General features: G+C 32.7%; 1 pseudogene; it reads left to right on the forward strand.

The window, feature by feature from the left end:
• The first annotated feature begins 9,415 nt into the window (after positions 1–9,415).
• Positions 9,416–15,814, forward strand: LOC121204988 (transcription factor bHLH155-like; annotated as a pseudogene).
• The last annotated feature ends 343 nt before the right edge of the window (positions 15,815–16,157 follow it).

Genomic DNA, 16,157 nt, shown 5'->3' on the forward strand with positions numbered 1-16,157 from the left:
GAAGAAATTAAACTTTCTTAGACATGATTCATTCGAAGTTAAGTTATTTGAAGTTATCAATCTCCTTTTAAGGATATGTCTTACAAACGACTTGCTATATTCTGAATGATGCACCAACTAAGGTAACATCTAAAAACTCCATAGAAATTGTGACACGATAGGAAGCCAAATCTAAAATCATTTAAGGATTTGGGAATGCCCATACCACGTATTGGATAAAGATGCAAGGAAGTTGGATTCATGGATGAAATTATGCATGTTTGTGGGATATCCAAAAGAAACAAAGAATGGGTTGTTTTATAACCCAAAAGATCAAACATGGATAGTGTCAACTAATGCTACTTCCCTTAAGGAAAGTTATATGAATAACTTCAAACCTCAAAGTAAAAAGCTACTGAGAAATTTTTAGGAAATACACAAAGCCTTATAGAAACAGTTCTAGAATCGACTTCTAACAGTAGATCTAAAAATGATCAACAACATAGGGTGCTTCGTCGCAGTGGAAGGGTCTCTTGTAGACCTGAGTTCTTTGAATCTAGCGGAAGTGTTTTAAACACTGAATTTGTCGAACAAGAAGATGATGACCTACTTACATTTGATGAAGTGATGTAGAATGCTAATTCCAAACTCTGGGAAATAGCTATGAAAGCCGAGATAGATTCTATGAATTCCTACTCAGTATGGGTACTTGTAGACTTACCAAAAGGGATAAAACCCATAGGGTGTAACTGGATCTACAATAAGAAAAGAAATGTAGATGGAAAAGTGGAAACTTACAAGGCCAAACTTGTTGCAAAAGGTTATACTCAGAAAAAGAAGGTACCGATTATGAAGAAACTTCTCTCCTATGGGTAAGCTCAAGTCAGTCTGCATATTGTTATCCATTGCGACAGCTCTACATTACAGGATCTGGAAAATGGATGTCAAGACAACGTTTTTAAATGACTATCTTGAAGAGAGCATCTATATGATACAAACCACAAAATATATAACTAAAAGAAATAAGAATAAAGTTTACAAATAACTTAGATCCATATATGAACTTAAGCGAGCATCTCGCTCATGGAATTAAATATTTGATCAAGCGATCAAAACTTTTGGATTTGAGCAAAACGTAGATGAACCTTGTGTTCATAAACGTATTGAGGATGGAAATGTGGTCTTTCTCGTTCTATATGTTGATGACATTCTACTCATTGGAAATGATGTAGGGACATTTTCATCAGTTAAATTGTGGCTCACTTAAAAGTTTAGTACGAAGGACTTGGGAGAAGCTAATTTTGTTCTAGGCATTCAGACCCTAAGGATCGAAAGAATAAAGTAATAGTATTATCATAAGCTTCATACATAGACAAGATATTAAACGTTATGTAATGACCGATTCTGTAACACCCTCTACCTAACCCAATCGCCAGGTCCAGGTATCGGATACTACACTAACCAGAATGACTTGACACAATTACTATTTTTGTTTAATTACATACTTAAACAACTAAAATTTGAAACTCAATTGAAAGTACAACTTGTATTAAGCTAGTAATATAATTTTAAAACATTATATCCAACAATAGTTTACAGTTTGGTCAAAGACTTGTTATCACATACAAACAACTTAAACCCTGAGGCGAAGCCTCTAGGGTACCCCTCTATACACATGAGCCGCTATTGCAGTTTAAAAAATACCAAGGGGAATTTGGCTTGGTCCTTCTGGATTTTGAGTCTTTAACTAACTTGCACTCAAGCAGAAACTTTATAAGTTCAAAAGAACTTAGTGAAATCCGCATATAAAATTTCAGAAATTTAAGACTTTTGGCTCAAGATTAACTCCCTGTTAATCACATCTCTTAATTCTGATTGGTGACACTTGGCGACTACTCAAGTAATTGCTGCAAGTAAGTCTTTACTAGATTTCAATGTCCTCACAACTTAGGAGTATTAGATCTTACCGCACAACACCATTGTACTCGCCCAATCAGTTTATTTCCTTAAGAGACTTCTTTGGTCATACAATGCCTACCTTAGGTACCCTTCCAATTATTCGTGGTTACGTCAGATCTCCACTTTCCAATATCCCTAGCTGACTTTGTTGGCCATCCAGCCTTGGGCATACTTTTTCTTCCCAAAATTCCTTTACTTGTCTAGTCAATCTTTGGACTGACTTGTTGTCAGCTTACCAGTATGTGATTGTGTCCTACTGCAACCTAATCCATGTCTGTTTAAACTGTGTAAAATTCACAGCTTCCCTGGCGGACTAGTATTTATGTGTACTATGTTTACCTTTTATCTGATGAGCCTCTTTTTTCACCCTACCTAAGGTTGAGACATAACTTTGGCATCACTCATTATTCTGGTAGTCTATATTCCTCAGCCACACCAACTCATTTGTTCTTGTGACTTATCACTCCAGTTACACCGCCAACTCCATTTTCACCCTTGGCATTCTTCATGAATCGTGGGCTTTCCAATTATGATCCCATGCCTTTACACCTTAGTGGACTTTCCCATTTTTACTGTTTCATCGAACTACTCAGTGTTTATTGTCCTGGTGGACTACCTCATTGTCATAGTCAAACTATGGTCTTACACATTAGACCTCTTTTGAGGTGTCGTTCTGTAAGACCTTATCGTCATCGCGATGTAACCCATAGTATCTGCTGACCGTCGTCACGATGGTGCTCTATGGAACCTAAATATCTTCATCATGGTGTGGTCCCGAAAGACTTGTTTCATATTTTACCTTGATGCTCGAACACTAAAGTGTTCCCTCTACAAGGCCTAGAGCTTCACGCATTGCGATTTGCTCTTAGCAATCTCGGATAGCAAAATCTTAACGAAATTCCAATTTCTAGATTCCTTTGCCCATTTCTCCATTATGCTTTTCTTAACCTCAATGCTCGAACACCGTAGTGTCCACTCCACAAAGCCTGTAGCTTCACACATCACGGGTGCACTCAGCAACACTATAAGGCAGTATATAACAAAATCACGCTTTCCTAAGTCCTAACTTCATCTAACCCTTTTATAGTTTCCCTTCTATACCATGGATACAATAATCATGCATACCACACAAATTATCATTATGCATGCATCATGCCAAATAACCGTTCCACAACTATCTACTATTAAATGATTTGCAAATAATTGGCAAGTTCACACAACATCATTTATCAACTATAAGGCAGGGTGCAAAAACACACCTTGTTTCCTTGTCCTCGATAGCTTAGCTTGTCCAACACTAGAGCTTCCTTCGTCCTAGCAACTAAGTATGTAAACCATTCATCAGTTAATCTTATAATAGTCAATCTAAAAACCCAAACTTTAAATTATTTAGAATTGAGAGTCTTACTCTACTCCTTTCTTCAATCCATAAATAGAGAGATAAGGAAGTTTATCAGTTCCTCAATTTCTCCACCACCAAACTTAATTCACACCCTATTGCAACATGTAAAACTTTTTTCATCTGCATCCCCTTCTTCTTCAGAACAACTAAAGAAGATGGTGCTATGGGAAGGAGAAGATTTTAAACAGAATTGAAAAAATTCTATCTCCATTCACGTCCATATATATACTCTTTAGGCACGGTCCTTACCGACCCTTCCACCATCCATTCTTAATCATTTTATCTCTCACTTTAAAACCAATCGGTTCCAATGTAACTGAACTGGAATTGAAGTCTAACTATTCACAATTTACTAGTCCATTTAAATTTAATCCTAGCTTTCCCCAATTTCGGGTCAATTACGGTAACCGAGTCCATAGTGTGAATAAGTGTCAAGCAGAGTTACACTTCTAACTTCACTATAAAGAGCCGAATATGAGGTATGAAAAAGCTATGACACTATAACAGTGCAAATATAGCTAAACCCCAAAGAAACCATACGAGGATAAAACACATTGATAGAAAGTATCATAATGGAGGTAGTGGTAGACAAATTCGTGGATAAGTCAAAAGTCACATCAAAGTACAACCTTTTGGACCTGTGTACCAAGACTCTACTAATTGAGGGTTTTGAGAAACATGTGGAGAGCATGAGAATGTGGAATATGACTCATCTAATTCACTAGGGCAAGTGGAAAACTGTTGGATCTGGTGCCCTAAGTTTAGTATATTTGTTTGTACACTTATAATTTTTTCAACAGATTGGTTAATAAAATTATTCATGAATTACGTTAATACCCTTTGTATATTATCCTCACGTTAATACCCTTTTACTTTAATTTTTTTAGAAATTGATCCTTATACTTTACAAAAATTGAATAATTAATCTAATTGAATTACACTATTAAACTTTACCTTTAAATCATTGACATGAAAATCATTCATAAATTTATATGTAAGTAATTAGAAAAAATAATAATAATTCAGTGCACACAAGTTAGTAAAAGATGAAGAGCTCAATCTCATGTTTTAAATTCTAGCAAATAAATTGAATTATTAGAATTTTAAGAAACTCCAACAATTTCAAACTAAGTTATGAAAAATGCAATCAAAGTAAAAGAATGGAATTAAAAATTAAATATATTATATATTGTTATACTTTTAATAAAAATAAAAAAATCCCCATGCAGAGGGGGGCAATTATTCTAGTTGTTGTCAAAAGACAACTTTTTATTTATTTATTTGGTTCTTAGAATGCCATGCATATAAAAATGATATAGAAATAAATCATGATTACGCCTGTTAATACAGTCGGTAATATCTTTTAGCCTAAAGCAACAATGTTAGTGATTTTTCTTCTTTTGTTATGTATTTTTGTTCATCATATTGAGTAAATTTTGGACTGACTCTCTTATTTAATTTCAGAAATAATTTTTTTTAAAAAAGAAAATGATTAGAAATCAATTGCAAGCAATAATCACTAAAGATGGCATTGCCAAAACATATGATGGCATTCCAAAAATGATGTTTAGTTGGTGTGGTGCATCAAGTTAAAAAACACATGAACATGTCATTTTTAAATATAATTTACTATGTATTTTTTTTAAAAACTCTTTCAATCTTAAGTCTTTGTAAAGATGATATTAGGAGTTAAAAGAAGAGCATTTGAAAAAAAAGAGTTAAAATTAATTGACTTTTTAAAAAATTTTTATTTATATTGAATTTCATTTCACTCTGAATTTTATAGTGGTAAATTTGGAAAGAATATTTGATATAGTTTTATTGTAAAAGAATATTCTTTATTCAAAGGGTTAAATATAATTAAAATATATTAATTTATTTAAAAATATGTATATTATAATAATAAATTTTAAATTATAATTAAATCATTTTGACATATTAAATCAATATAATTGTTTTTATATAAATACAAAGCTTAACTTCTCCCCAACTTTTAAATCGAAGAAAAAATGCATTTAAGCGCACTTAAATTGACTTTCTCTTTGTTACTACAATAGCAATAGTGTCACTTGAGTTAAGGCTCAATCGACATATACAATATAATTTTATTTCATATAATTATTGTAAAGCAACATTATATTATAATAATATTTCTAAATTTCAATGAGGCCTTGGTATTGTTGGAAAAACTGAGGTCATAAGTCTTTAAGTACTTTGGTTTGAGTCTCATCATATGCAATTGTTAAGAGCGGGTCTCCAATTTTACCATATACTATTGTCATTTGTGGGTTTTAGTAATGAATAAGTTTTTGTTCAAATTATTTTGGTTCTTAGTCCGTTTGTCCTTAGTTTGATTTATTATGTAGTTGCTTGAAAATATATTTATAATAATACTATAATTATATTGTATTTATATCTTAACTTGTATGAAACGATGGTTAAAGTTATTTTCAGATACCCATTTAACATAGGTTTAAATTGTATTACCCACCTAAAATTATATAAAAAAATGTAGGGTAAACTATAAAATAGTCACTTTTGTTTGCCTCAAATTACATTTTAGTCACTTATGTTTGAAATGTTACGTTTTAGTCACTTACGTTATCGTTTTGTTGCGAAGTGGTCACTCTACCGTTAAACTCCATTACCTCCCTAACGTTAGTCCTACGTGGCAATCCAAATGGGTTTTAAATGCCAACTTGGATTTGCTGGGATGAAAATAAGTTTTTAATTAAATAAATTTAATTTGGACTGCCATGTAGAACATCCAAGTTGACATTTAAAACCCATTTGGACTACCACGTAGGACCGCTGTTAGGGAGGTAACAAAGCTTAACGGTAGAGTGACCGCTTTGTAACAAAACGATAACGTAAGTGACTAAAACGTAATATTTCAAACATAAGTGACTAAAATGTAATCTGAGGTAAACAAAAGTGACTATTTTTATAGTTTACCCAAAAAAATATTGTATTTATATTTATAAACTGTCAAAATAATATTTTAAATTCCATTCGTTCCCATTTGTTGATTTCATCCATCTTAAAACTCTTATTTTAATTTAATTTTCATTTTTTTAAAATTAAGTATTTATTTGTTTCAAAATCCATAATTACCCTTAATAATCAAAACAATAAAATAATATAAAGCAAAATTTATGGTTCTCTAAATTCTCAAATATCAAAACCCTTAAGAAAGTCCTACAAAGAATTGAAAACTTACGATATGAATAAGGTTTGTTATTAGTGTAATAATAGAAAGGAAAATTTTATTTAATACATATGCATTAAAATATTAAATATAAAAAATAATTCGTATAAATTTAAATCGAAAGTAAAAGAATAAATAAAATTTTTGTAAAAGATAAAAATTCTTCAAAATAAACGAAAAATTTCAAATAAGATTAAATATAAAAATATTTTTAGTGGAAAAAAGAGAAATGTTGAAGGTGTAAGGAGAAAAAATGGGTATGAAAATGAAAAGATAAGATTGCAAATTTCTCCATTGTGAAATCATTTTGTTGGCCACAAAATAACATTTGGTTGGGAAGTGTACTCAATTACCCACCCCCATTTTCATAAATACATTCCACATTTTATATTTTCTTCCTTTTATTTTTAAATAATTAAATTATTATTTGAAGGAAGGTTTATGTGATGATGATACAAAGCAGTTAATTCTAATATAATGATAAATTACATTTTTAGTTTTAAATTTTTTTAATAATTTTTTACTTCACTTCTATCTTAATACATTATTTTTTTAAAAAATAATAAAAATTATGAAAAATACTTTTAATTTTCAATTTTAAAAAATATAATTTACAATATTTCATTAATCTTTCTAAACTTTATCATAATATTTATAGGATAAACTCATCTTTTTTTTTGTCAACTAATTATAAATTTTTTAAATATTCACCGACTATGGGTTTCAATTTTTAAATTGGTCACCATAATCGAGATTGTTTTGTCCATTTCCATTAATTTCCATCAAATGTCTAATGGGAGGGATTTAAAAATTTGTATGATTAAAATTTAGCCTAACTTTTAATATTATATTATTTAGTCATATTTCTAAAATAACCCTCAAATTTATAATAATCTCAATTTGACCTAGCTCTAGAAAAATTAAAGAAATATATAAAACACTAATTTTTCAAAAATATAATAAATTTAATTTTATATTAATATTAAATAAAAAAATAACCCTCCCCTCCCCAAATCAATCAACAAAGCCAAAGCACGTGTATATATATATATATACACACATTCTATAAACACTCCGATGTTATTTGCAGTCCATCAAGGGAAATGGTTTTGGCAATGTTGTGCTGGAAATGTGCTGCAAAATTTAACACTAAGGGAGAAATAGAGATGAAAAGAAAAGAGAATGGTGTAGTGAAAAGGGGGGAGAGTTGGGTGGGATGGTGGGGGAAAGAGAGAGGGAACAATATAATTATTTTTAATTAATATTAATATAAAATTTAAGCTTATTATTTTAAAAATATTTATGTATTTTTGTATATATTTTTTAATTTTTTAGAATTAGGATAATCGAGATATTGTAAATTTGAAGGTTATTTTTTAAATTATAACTAATCAATATAATATATAAAAGTTGAGGACTAAATTTATTATTATACGGTTTTTTATCAAATCATAATTAAATGAATAAAAAGAAATAAACTCATATTATGACTAATTTAAAAAAAATTCAGGTGAAAAAAAAACCTATAATTGGATCACCTCTAGTCTAGTTTACTTTTTTTTAATGTGTATATTCTATTCACACACATCCAAAGAAGCCAAACTATAATAAATAACATAAAGAAAAAGGTAAATTGTTATAAAGCCATCATAATCTCAAATCTTATTTTCGAGGAAGATGTGATGTTGAGATTATCCTATATTATTAATTTGCTCAGGTAATATTTGGAATCCAAATCATTTTAGAATCTTACATTACCACATAGTTTGAATAAACACACCCTCATGATCTTTTAAAAAGGTATATGCAGCTAAGATAATTAAATTATTATAATTACTTTATCATTAATTTAAAAAATTAAATGGTACTAAATATTCAAAAGTTTTCATTTAAGCTCTAGCTATTAAAATCGTATTTTATGATTTCTTTGTTCCACAACTATGCCAATTGAAACTCTCTTCCTTTTTCTTCTACAGTTTATTTTTTTATGAATAACTTTGAATATCATGAATTGTGAACCAAAATAAAATAATTTTTTCTTCAATCTCCAAATTGACCATCAGGTCGACTTGACTAGGTATATTCTACTTGTCAATGGGTAATGATTCACCTATCAATAGTTGAATGTCACTTGGAGCTAGCTAGCTGGACTTAAAAAAAAACTTAATGACTTAGTGACTTAAATAAAGACTTTCAAATAGTTCAGTACTTAAATAAAAATTTTCAATTTTTAGTGACCATTTTTAACTTTTTAAAGTTAAATATTAAAAATAAATTACTAATAGTTTAATAACTTGGGTGAATTTACTCTTAAATAAACACTTTATTAACCTAGTGGAAGTCACTAAATGCGCCTACTGCGTAGACTAATAAAAGGAGCTCCAATGAGCGCAGGATATTATAAGTTACGCAGCGCCCAGTTTCGTCAAAAAGTTGCTGATTTATTTAAAACGAAAAAAAAAGGAAAGAAAAAAGAAAAAGGCAAGCTGACCCATAAAAATGCGACAAGTATAGAGCTTGAGTTCGATTTTTGTTGAAAGCTGCAATCGAAGAGTTCTTTAAGCTTTGATCATCTCTTTTTTTTTTTTCTTTTTGTTTCTTTTGCTTCTACTAGTTCAATTCCCTGCTGAATCTGCGCTAATTTTCTTTCTTGTGTCGCAATTTTATTTTTGAAAAAAACCGGAAAATTGATCTTCACGAGTTCTCATCCATGTCGTCTGATATAAGTTAGATCTTTCTGCAATATCTTGTCGCTCTCTATAGTTTCTCATTTCTCTATTCGACGACTGGAAAAAAAGTTTCTCATCCTTTAGCCAAAAAAAAAAAGATGGTCAAATGCAGAGCTTAAACGGAGTTATTGCATGAGAGTGTCATGATTGATCTCACAAGTTTGATCTTGTAATCGGCTTCTGCGGCGAAAGTTATATTAGTCTGTTTCTTTTTTTCTTTTCCTTCTTGGTTAGAGAGGGAATGGGAACGGATAGTCTGTTGTTGGCAACGGTGAGACCGTCGATTAAACCGCGAGCGGGATTGAGGAGAAAACAGGCTGGAAGAGGTTCTTACAGAGGAAGCTAGGGGCTTTGCTGCAAACAGAGAAAAAAACTTAGGTTGTGGGGGTTGGTTTTGATTGAAAATTTGCTGTTTTTTAGGTTGAGTGAGGGGCGCTTTTGAACAGAATAAAAAAAAGTTGAATCCTTTGTTGAGGGGAAATAGAGATGGCTAGCAGTACAAGTGGATGTCGGTTGCAGCAGCTATTGAGAAGTCTCTGCCTCAATACTGAGTGGAAGTACGCCGTCTTTTGGAAGCTTAAGCATCGTGCTCGAATGTCAGTACAATTCCTCTTTCATTTTTTTTTCTTTTTCGTTCTTTGTTTAAGTTGATCATCATATTTGTTTAATTGATTATTTGCAGTATTTCTTTTCTTAGCATAGATTGCAAAAAAAAAAAAGAGTATGAACATGTTGTCACGCTCCTTGGGGTCAGCTAATTTGGAGTTTCTGTGCATCTGCATCTAATTATTTGGAGTTTTCTTATGTAAGATGAATTGAGGTTTTGGTTATTTTTAGTTCGCTGTAAGTTGACTTGTTCTTAAGTCGGATTGGAATGGCTTTGACCCCGGAAATTGGCATAGGATATAATTCGCACATGCTTGTTTTCTTCCATTTACCCCTCTATTTCTAGTATTTAATTCAAGTTGCCAACGTTGTAGAAGTTCCTGAAATTAGCACACTTGCTTTTAGCTTTAATTCCTTTTTATCGAGAAAGAAAGAAAAAAAAAGGGCCAATACCATTTGATTAGTTCAGGATGGATTCTCTTTTTTCCCCTATGATGTTAACATCAAATGTCATACTGAGATCATCAGGGGAGATAAATTAATAGTTAATCTGTTTACCTCCTATCGTGTGGGATATTCCATTGGCCTATGGTGAAAATACAATTATGTGTTTGTTTGAGTGTTATTCTTAGTATTGCGTTATTGCAGGGTGCTGACTTGGGAGGATGCATACTATGACAACCTTGACCAACTTGATCCTCTGGCAAATCATTGTTTCCATGATACAATAGAAGCTTGCACTCTGGACGCTATTCACATGACACCCTTGGTTTATCTGTGGCAAAAATGTCTTATCATGTATATTCTCTAGGGGAAGGGTATGGTTCCATCCACTGATAAGTGATAACTAAGTTTTTGTTCAGTTTTTGGCATGATTTTGGCATTTTTAATGCAATAGTTAAAAAAGGATACCCGGATGCATCAGGTCAAAGATAGGGTTTTGTGCCCTTTAAATCCTTGTGCACCATTTTTCTAAGTGTGCGTTGAGCAAACAATCTCAGTTAGTACATGTAGCTTATGCAACAACTCTAGTTAGTACTCATCCTTTTTTTACAGGATTGTCGGGCAAGTGGCAGCTTCTGGAAATCATCAATGGATATTTGCAGATAAGCATGTTAACAGCTACTGCTTATTGTTTGAGGTGATGAACTTTACCAAGTAATGATAGCAAACATACTGTTTCATAGTTGATTTTGATATTTTGTTTCATTGCTCTCATACTCTTTTCTGCCTTAATTGGGTTTGAATTTCAGTTATGTGATGGTTGGCAAAGTCAATTTGCATCAGGGATCAGGGTATGTATGCATTTTCCTCCACTTAAAAATATTTGCATTGCAATGTAATTATTTTGATGATTACCTTGGTTCAACACATGGGTGTCAACAACTGGTTAGGTTTCTCGGTAAAAGGTCAAAATCTTTGTGGGAGAGCTTATAATTTAGTGAAGGGATTTTACTCCACTTCAATTTTACAATTACTTGAGCTTGTTTATTTGACCTTAATTTATAGAGAATATAAGATTTAACTCTCTTAATTTGTCTATTGAGAGTTTAGAAGTAAATGCGCTTCAAAATGTAGTAAAAAATCGTCTTTTATCTAGAATTTAGTTTCCTTCTTATATATATATGGTTACTCTGTTAATAGAAGTATTTGCATTTTTCCTTGTAGACCGTTGTTGTTATTCCTGTTGGTCCACATGGAGTTGTGCAACTTGGCTCCTTGAATAAAGTAAGATGACTTCCAATTATGTTGATGTATTTCTACTTTATCAATGCTCATCTGCGTATCAACTTTGAGGGTCTGGGATGGATATCTTTAACATTCTGAGATTTTTGTTTGTACAAATGTATCTTGCTGGCTTGAAAGATGTTATTACTTTTGAGTCAGTGTCGATGAAGTATTTAGATTTTGATATGTAGTATTTTTGTGTTGGTTGATCCTTGTAATTTTCATACACTTTTTGCATTATTTCTATTACTGGTCTATTTTCTTGTTCTTAGAATTCTCAACTCTATACTTTCTTTTTGTTTATTTTAAATGGAATACAGCAAACATTATGGTAAGAGACATTCATGACTTAATTTGTTGAAGTCATTTTTTACATGATAAAGAGTTATTAAGCATGTCTTAATATGGCAAAACCCTAAATAATTTATTATTCAGTTTCAATTATTTAGTGTGCACTTTTTATGCGTTCAGGTATTCGTTAGGTTCTAGTAGATTTTCTACTTGCTATATATTGGTGCTTCAATTTGAAGCTTCTCCAGAGTTGTATTTTATTGTCATTAGTATATTATGATGTCAATACTCTAAATTTTCAAGCTTATAGTTTGGACTGTATTTTTATTCTAGTTTTATTTATTGAATGGAGCAGGTGTATGAGGATGTGAAGCTGGTGAGTCACATCAGAAAAGTATTTTTTGCTCTTCAAGATTCTTCCGTAGGGCATATAGCCAGCTCAATAGAATGTAGTATGAAAAATTTATTATTTAAGGTATGATTTACTTTTTCACTTTCTGCTTCTTTCTTTATGTTAGTGTGTACGCGTGTGACCTTGTACATAACTACATGTGCATATGTTTATGAAGCATTTTTTTAATTTCCCACTCTTTATTCAAAAAATATATTATATGGTAATAATAGTTTCTGCTCTTTATTTTGCAGCAAGGTTTTCCAGCAAAATTACTAGATTCAGAAGTTATTCCTTTAGATAATGCTGTACAAAAAGATGGACCAGATGGTTTATTGCCTGGGTTTTCACATCCCCAAAGTACAGTGATAGCTCATTTGTTCTTCCACTGTCCAGTAATATTCCCGAAGGGGCAACTGAAGTGGAGAATAAGCATGAAGGGCTTCAGCTGTCCTCAATAGCGAGTGATTCCAACTTGGAGCATCAAAATCAGTTGGGGAGGCATTCGATAAATAATGAGGCATGTAAAGGGGTGACTAATGGGTGGAAAAAAATGAGTTTGGAACCAGAAAATGTCTATGCTAACAGTCCTGCTGTGAATGGCATAAATTTATTTAATGTTGCATTTCAAGCTGAACAGTATGGAGCTGGTCATGCATGCTACTCCTCAAACTTCCTTAGCTCTGCACTTAATGATACGGTTAAGCCGAGTAGTTTGAGTCCTTATCCAAAGGAGGTGCTGGACATACCCAAATCTTCAGACATAAAATTTCAAAATAATTCAAAGAAGTTGGGGAATCAAAATGATTTAATTGACATGGACTCAATAAACCCTTCCTTAAAGTTTTCTGCTGGCTGTGAGCTTTTTGAAGCACTTGGACCAGCCTTTTTGAGGAATGGTTTCTATGCTGATAGCCAGGTAGATAATGCAGAAGCTGGGGCCAATATTGAAATGCAAGAGGGGATGAGCTGCAGCCAGCTGACTTTTGAATCTGGCTCAGAAAATCTCCTCGAAGCTGTAGTGGCAAATGTTTGCCATAGTGGCAGTGATATGAGAAGTGAGGGATCTTTTTGTAGATCAGCACAATTGTCGTTGATAACCAGAAATACTTCTGAGCCTTCAAGCCTAACAAAGTGTACTGTTAATTCAGCAGGTTATTCAATTAATAAGTCCTCTCTCGTGGAAGATAGCAAACAGCACTGTCTGAATTCATCGGAGATATGCGGATCAATGTCTTCAAAAGCCTATTCTTCAACATGCCCTAGCAATTCCAAGCAGTTTGAGAAGTCCTCAGAGCCAGCTAAGAACAACAAAAGAGGGCTAGACCTGGTGAAAATCCCAGGCCTAGACCAAGGGACAGACAACTCATTCAAGATCGGATTAAGGAGCTGAGGGAGCTTGTGCCTAATGGAGCAAAGGTAATTTCTTGCTGTTTAGATGAGTGTTGGATTCTGATGGTTGCTGTTTATACCCTTATAAATGTCAGTCTGCTAAATTTCAAGAAAATCTACAGTGCAGTATTGATTCATTGCTGGAGCGCACAATCAAGCACATGGTCTTTCTTCAAGGTATCACTAAGCATGCTGACAAGCTTGGTAAATGTGCTGAATCAAAGGTAAATTGTCATGCCATTTACTGGTTAATGATCTTTGTGACTCAGTAAATTAGAAACTGGGAAGTTCTCCATGATCATTTTCAATTATTGGGGCATATGAATTAAATGAACTCATTCGAGTTTTGCTAGAATTTCTCTTTAGGGGCTTGTAGACATATTTATAGATTATTGTCCTTTTTCATGTAATGGCAGCATAATTAATGATCACAAGCTGAAATCAAGTTTTGTCATGATTTTTCAAGTGCCTCTTAGTGCCAGAACTTGTCCGAAGTTGTTGGTATAAAATTAATAAGACTTGGTGGAAACACTGATCATAAACAAGAGCATACCATGTTTTGTTCTGTCAGTGAACGTCTTCTTTTGATTCTTGTAGATGCATCAAAAGGGAGCTGGCATGCTTGGATCATCCAATTATGATCAAGGTTCAAGCTGGGCAGTGGAAGTGGGAAGCCTCTAAAAGTTTGCTCAATCATAGTGGAAATATAAACAAAAATGGGCAGATGCTTGTAGAGGTGCGTATAGGGTCTGTGTAGGTTCATGAGAACTGTTCCAGTAGATGGTATTGTAGTTATTGTTTGTTAAGTTATCATTTAATTGGTGGGTTCACTGCTAAGTGTAATGTAGGAAGTTTTGTCATTGTTTACTGGTTATAGTTATTGTTTGTCAAGTTAATGATTTATGTTATTTAGAATTTTGTTCATTATGTCACTGGTATCGGTCTATCAGAAATATGTTAGAAAATTAAGAAGAGTTAAGTGAATAACGAAGGGTGATTCTATGAGAATGTGACACCATAGCTTTCGTACAGTCAAGATGAGACTTTATATCCAATGAAACAAGATAAAATTTCACTTTTTACTCATTATTATTATTATTATTGTTCTCGGTGTTTTAAGTATTTTAGTTGATCCATGCAGCTGTTGTGTGAGGAATGTAGTCATTTTCTTGAGATAGCAGAGGCAATCAGAAGCTTGGGCCTGACAATCTTAAAGGGATTACAGAAGCACATGGTGAGAAGACTTGTATATGGTTTGTGGTTGAGGTAGGGTTTATTCTCTACGATGAATTGTCTGGCATATTAAGGCTTGCACATGAATTTTATTTCCCTTCTGTAGGATAATTTGGGCATCTAAATGTCCATCTTTATTTGTTTAGTATTTCCTGGCACAAGATCCAAGCATTGCTTGCTAATTCGTAAATTTCAAAGTTCCATCTCCTACATTCTGGGTGCTGAAGATTGATGTCTAAATTTCATACACTGATGGAAGCAATTGTGTCAGACCAAAAAAACAGAAAAGGAAAAAATGTAATCAAGAGGACATGATCAACCTCTTGTAATGTGTTCTTGTCTTTGCATCTGAGGCTGTGGTCTGTGTTTTCTATCAGTTACGTGCCTGCCCAAAACATACACAGGAGATGCTGGTGGAACATGTTATTTGCTTCCTCTTGATATTTATGAAATTTATACATCGAATATATTATAAGCTATACCTCCTAAGCTCCATGCAGTATGAATTGCATTCCAAACAATTCAACTTTTAATCCTCTTATAATTTTGCTTCCCTTTTCTGAACACATTGCAGGGGAAGAACAGAGTTATGCATCGACTGGATATCTTATGGTATCTTGTGCATATTTTGCAATCCAAGGCTACAAGCTAGCAACAATGGCTTGTGAGGTTTTGGAGGCTGTAACATTGGCTCCTATTGTAAAATATCGTGAGTGGTTTGTGGTTTTTTATTGGTTCTCTTGTTTTTGCCTCTTGTGTTTGTCTCTCCATCCCATAAGAAATATATAAAGGAAGGGAAAAGGAGGGAAAGCAGCATACCTAAGAAAACATTTTGTAAAGAGTTTTTGCTTCTGTTCTTCATAGTTCGTGGGAAATGTCATCTATAATTTTCTTCCTTTCCAATCTTATTAGACCATTATATTCGGTTTGGACTGCCTTAACTGGATATTTTTCCTTTTGTAACTGCTTTAATCTTACGATTAAGAACGCTTAGATTTAACATTCACCATCAAAGAAGCTACTGCACATGAGAAAGAGAAAAACATCAAGATCTAAATTGCAGATTGCTTTTATATTAATGCTTATCAAATTAATGATTGCGTAGTTACTATAGTGTCATGGCATCATAAGGTTATTGTGATGAGCTTGGTACTTGTCCTGCTATCACCCTATGCTTCACATTTAAAAATTTATCATTTGTGATAATGAGCTAACGCAGGAGAAAAGGGAACCCTAAGT

The sequence above is a fragment of the Gossypium hirsutum genome, chromosome A08 (genome assembly GCF_007990345.1).
Source record: "Gossypium hirsutum isolate 1008001.06 chromosome A08, Gossypium_hirsutum_v2.1, whole genome shotgun sequence".
NCBI classification, from domain to species: domain Eukaryota; kingdom Viridiplantae; phylum Streptophyta; class Magnoliopsida; order Malvales; family Malvaceae; genus Gossypium; species Gossypium hirsutum.